This window comes from Photinus pyralis, unplaced genomic scaffold (genome assembly GCF_008802855.1).
Source record: "Photinus pyralis isolate 1611_PpyrPB1 unplaced genomic scaffold, Ppyr1.3 Ppyr1.4_unclustered_Scaffold7391, whole genome shotgun sequence".
Lineage (NCBI taxonomy): Eukaryota > Metazoa > Arthropoda > Insecta > Coleoptera > Lampyridae > Photinus > Photinus pyralis.
In genome coordinates this window covers 65,787-71,609 of record NW_022172151.1, presented here as the reverse complement: position 1 = coordinate 71,609, position 5,823 = coordinate 65,787, and the positions used below count along the sequence as shown (strand labels likewise).

At 40.4% G+C, this 5,823-nt stretch overlaps 1 long non-coding RNA gene across 1 annotated transcript; it reads right to left on the bottom strand.

Annotated features, from left to right (window-relative positions):
- Positions 1 to 1,876: 1,876 nt before the first annotated feature.
- LOC116182762 lies at positions 1,877 to 5,823 on the bottom strand. Its single transcript, XR_004147609.1, has 3 exons — positions 5,734 to 5,823; positions 2,768 to 2,990; positions 1,877 to 2,175 (listed from the first exon to the last, which is right to left on the bottom strand). It is a non-coding gene; the product is annotated as an uncharacterized LOC116182762 (long non-coding RNA).

The following is a 5,823-nucleotide window of genomic DNA, read 5'->3' as shown; positions in this document are numbered from 1 at the left end:
GTGCAGGGTAGAGGGATTTATACCACGATAAATTCAAGATATTTCCTCATAAAATCTTAATTATAGTGTAAAAGTATGAAATTTGATTAAAACACCTACATAGAAATTTCAGAATTCTTAAAAATATAACCAACTCTCAAGCTCTATATCTTTTTTAATAAACATTTCACAAAAAAGTAGTGTATATCAAAGTTGTGTAGAATTTTATGGTCTACAATTTCTGATAACAATATTTTTTTCTAAAGTGAACCATTAAAAAGACATGATTGAAAAACTAAGAAACCAACCATATTTCAGGGGTTTTGGGGGTGGTACGGGGGAAGCACAAGGGGTGGGAGGTCGAAAACTTAGATTCTTAACCATCAGATGACTGTCTATGACATGCAAAAGAAATTGGAACTACTTCTCATTTTGCAAGTTAAAACCCTCTATTCCCTGGACTATAGTTTTTTTTAGTACTAGCCGTTTGGAACCTTCAGACGACAGTTGAAGGAGAAGGACGGTTATATGGAAATGAAGGAACCCTAGAGAATACGTAATGAATCTACCAAATTTGCTATTTGTTTACAGGATGGCGATGACCTTTACGAAGGGAACAAGACTTGATTTCGGAAGCTACGATTGGGCATGCAAGAGCTGGAAAACACTCCAGAACGCAAGAGGTTAACTTGGAAGCCTCACATCAGCATGGCTATCAACAAGGCTACTATGGCCTTATTAAGCTGCCGAAGCCTTATGGATAAGAAATGGAGACTCGTCTCCCATCTGGTTATACACCACTGTAATTAAGCCTATCTTGCCCTACCTTGCAGTGGTATGGTGGTCTAAAGCAGAACCAAGAGCACCTGAACAGGCTGCAATGAATATCTGAGCAATCAGATTGTTCCACAGTGGGTGGGGGCACGCACATGTGCACAGTAAACACTTACACAACAACAATTACACATTCCTGAACTCGGGGTGAGTTTTTTCCGATGTTTAGTATGGGGATCTCGTAAATCGTAAGAGATACGAAGTCGCTTAAATGGGCAAAGAATAGCATAATTTTATATACATTTAAGTTCTGTACACAGGATTTCAGACTACATCTTACGCTACACAGATGGCTCCGAGGTACGAATAGGTATTTAAGAGGACCGAATTACGAATACTCTCAATGGCTTTAGGGACTACTCCAACAGTATTTGAATGGTGCGCAGAGGTCATTGCGACAAAACGGCTACTGATTGCGCGCATTTACATCTGCTAGGACAGTCCGGACTGCACCACCAAGTCTAGCGGGAGGAGTGATAAGAAGCTGGCTCGGAAAAGAGCGGAAACATCTGTCCCTGGAACAGCACAATCTGAAAACTGATCAGGCTAAAACCAGTTCGTTGCTAGCACTCAGCAGAAGTGAACTAAGGTCATACATAGAACTGGTCACTGGACACTACCCCGTGAGAAATCGGGGTAGCTGAGAATAGCACATATCGCCTCTGCTTCGAGGAGGAAGAGACACAAACCGTCTCTCGAGGAGTAAGACCCTGGGGCATGCACAATAGATCCAAGGATCAAAGTGCGAAGGCGTGAAAAAAGATAAATAGAGAGTTGTCAGCTGTCCGAAAACTACTTCCAGGTCCGGTTCTAATTTTACTGGACTATGTCGATTGGAACACTAAATTAGCTCTTGATTAATTCGTTTTTGTTCTATCGCTCTTAGGGGTGCAGCTGTTCTACTGAATACGAATGTATTTAACAAAATTAGACACTCATAACTTTTGATTTGATGGCTATGGATTTATTTTAAACTACCATTCCGGCATTGTGCCTATTATTGCAGAGCAAATTTCTAAAATGAATGTATTGTCAACGATGCGTTTTTCGTGGTTTAAACGCGTGCAAAGCTTTCAGACTAATTACCTGAATGCATCTTGTACAGTAAGTATAAAATCTTTCATTGTTACGTTTTAAGACACCTACACCGCTGCAAATAAAAGAAAAGTTAGTAATAGCATAGAACACCACAAGCAAAGCGTCTGCGCAAGCACACTATCTATCACCTATAAATAGTGCGAGTGGAAAATAATGGCAGTCTCAGAGCCACTTACGGGGATAGAGGCAGGTTTGTTGACCACCACAACGTCCTCGTCCAGATGTACAATGGTGATCGGGTGGCAAGTAACTGGCACTTCATGTCTGGAACATTGTGTCGTCAATGCTTTAAAACTTACTAGCACATTGTATGCAATACGGTACAGAGATATATACATTCACTGGCTTAAAAGTGCATTGAAAGTAACCGCATTTACTTCAATACACTTTACAGGCTACACGGAACTATACATTCATTTACAAAATAATAGAGACATATTTACAAATAATTAGTTATTAGAATAAAGTGAAATGTGAAAGGGTTTTAATTAAAGCGTCGTAGTAGCGGAAGAACTCGCATCAGGACCGTGGAAATTGTAACCCCAACAATGAAAATTTTCTAACTGTGCAAATGATACACTGATTTTATTCCTCCTGTTCCAGGCAGCTACATTTCCCTAGCGGTTACTCCTCATCAACTTCACACTACCGCACCGAAGATATAATACACGTCAACCGTACACTTCCACTTTTCTAATTACCAAAGTGCGAAATTTATTAACGGTATCAAATTACTTTCCATTTATAAAGGGGAGCTTTTTTCCCTTATCCTATCGAAAAATAAAAAAAAAAACTAAAGCGACATTTAGGCGATAAAACAATTTTAGATTAGAAAATGAAATGGGTAATAATGTACCTGTGGACGACATTAGCGAGCAAATCGTTGTGCTTCAGCTTGTAGTCGGTAGGGACCTTTTCGTAGTTTACGGTTAAGGTTCCCGCTCGTATACATCTCTCGTACTCCTCTGCGGGATGTGCTCGGAATTCTCTTGCGAATACGTCCAATATTCGTTCCCCCACCCATCTTCCCTTCGTGAAGGTTGTGAAGGTAAAATAATACGGGTAAACTTTACGCAGAGCTGAAAATAAAGATAATCATTTAGATTGGCAAGGGATTGTTGTAATTCGGTATATAGTGCAGTAATCAATAAGTTTCATTAGTTTAGTAAGTTTGCGAAATGCATCCCTTTGGTTTGAGATTTTATGCTATCGATAATAGATTAAATATAGTTAATACAAATAAGTCCGTATGACAGATGTTTTAGACCGAGGTTCTATTCAAAATACACGTTTTGGGAAAAAAACGCAGTGGAATTCGTGAGGTCAGGATCTTCGCAAATTAAACCTCTACGAGTATCTGTAGTTAATTTTTCTATTTTGTAAAAGATGAGCGGCTTATTTATACTTTTTGCTTTTATGTGAACTATGCTGTTGTAGCATCCGTATCTAAAAGTGTTCGCCGAAAAGTGTTATGCTTGCAATGTTGAGAAATTTTGTTACGAAAATAAAAGTCTTGTCAGGTTAAAAAAGTTTAATGTTTTAATAGATAACAGTTCGAGTTTTCGACCTGGCATGTGATCAAATTTGGAATACCATTAAAGATAAAATTTTCTACCCCCTCCCTTCTCCCCACGACCTCCTACTGATCTCGGAAAGGAATCGCGCAGGAAGGTTATAGTTTCTACAAACCAGTTCATTTGGGTGAGACCAGAATACCTTGAAGGGTAGAATGTGTGTTCATCTCCGCCCCCCCTTTTCAAAAAGTTTTCTTGAAACGACTAAAGGCATGCGTATGCGTAATCTGAGACCAGTTGGTTGTCGCATGTAAAAATTATGCACTTTCAAAAACAGCATCTCTGAAAATAATTCATAGGGAGTCCCTTCTTGAAACAACGAAATTTGTTGGTCGTCTGGCCACATTCAAGGTATAGGCTACATATTGCAAAAAATTCCAGGACTCTAGGACCATTCCCCTAAAAACTAATTCAAAACCGCAGAAGTGGATCCGGACGGACGGACAAAACGCTAACAATAGCACATTTTTTTAATTCTTAAAAAATGCGCTAAAAATAGAAGTGGGATTGCAGATAAAAGTACTTTCGGGGTGGTGTGGGCGATATTACCCTCGGTGAGGAGACTGGTCCAGTGGTCGCATCCTCAGTGCGTGAGTACTGCGTTCCGGAGGTCCATTGTCCGACACTATGGCTCTAGGAAAGCCGTAGCGTCCGAAAACTTTGTTTTGCTGCCTATTGATCACGATGTCGGTGGTAACAAAAGGGGGGAAAGGCTTCCACCCACATAGGTCTGTTACGATGAGAAGGATCCTGTTGCCGGTGTTCACACTGCGGTGTACGGTTCCATAAAGTCCACGAATATGATCTCCCATGGGCGTAGTCGGACGGTAGCATTTTGTATCGGTCCTCGTATGGTGGCGACTAACCCCTAACAGTTCCTTACGCATTCCCACACAAGCTTCACTATCCCTTCCAGTTGGATCCTATGCTATGTTTGTACCAGAATGATGGCGTTCTCGTTTGCTCTCTGACCTTCTTTAATCGCCGCAATTACCGGGTGACTGGGGGTTTCGCTGTCCGGATGTTCGATTGTTGGAGACAGCATGCGGTTGACGTCCTTTCACATAGTTTGGTCGACTTGCTCTGTCAACTGGTAGCGGAACAGGTGGTCAGGAAGTTCATTTTCTCTTCCTGGGCATTGAATTACGTCAAAAGTGAACTCTTGGAGCCGCAATGCCCACCGGATGAGCTTACTTCGTATGTCTTTAGTGTGGTCCAACCACATTAGCGACTGAGAAATTTATAGGTATCAGGCGGTGTGATTGGACGGAAAAATTAGTTTTATTGGTGGAAAAGGTATGTTATTCGCGTCGAACCACGAGGCGTTGAACCGTAAGCGAAGTTGAGTCAAACACCTATCGACTAACGCAGGGTGTATTTTATTTATGTTAGAAACACTTACGTTGAACCGCGAGCGAACTCAAGTCAATCATCGCGAATTTATCGCAGGGGTGTTTTTATATATTGGAGTGACACTGAGTGCGTGTTTTGCTTGCGTCCCAGGGCAGTTCCAATTTCCACGTCGAAGTAATAAATAGTTTGCGCTGTTATAAATTGTGTAGTACATGCACAAAGACGATTTTAAGTCAAAATTCAGACCAGTCAGAGTCAGATCTGTAAGGTAAAAATCAATAGGGTGATAAAATCGACTTATCTATGTCGACGTCCTAATCGATTTGTGAGTTTGGATTCGACTACACGAAATCAACAATACCACTCATGGGATTGAAAGAATTATACCTGCATGTGACCTGATCTAAATTACACACGCAATTATCGTCATCTGTTTTTAATGGTAAGAAGGGTGTAGAAAGGCTTTAATCGGCAAAATTCCAACCGAAGATCCATACAGCAAAAAGCAGAGTTAAATAAAAACTTCCTTTTAAAAAGAGGCCTGAAAGGAAAAATGTGTGACTATTACCAACCTAACTAAAGTAATAATCATTAGACCAATAAAACGGAAGAAAGGTAAACTTATTTTATAAAGCTAGCTAGAGAATAAGAGGGTAAAATGTGAAACGAAAAGAAAATAATGAGTTCGTAAAAGCAATTTAAATACGACGCGAACACGCTACTCAACTTTTCAGTTTTCTTTGCAGCGCACTCTACAAGTTAAACGTTGTGAGAAAAAACACTTTCAGGTCGCGCGATTACGAGCGCAAGGGTTTATTGTTCCAAAAATTAGGAGAAGTTTCGCAAACAAAAATTAAAACTCAACAATCGCAGCCGTACCTACGCATATACTTACCGTTCTCAATGTAGTAAGACGTTTCGTTGTAACGATCATCCGTAAAGCCAGGCCGTTTGGCTTTGAGAGCTTTGGTTTCTAGCTTCGCCT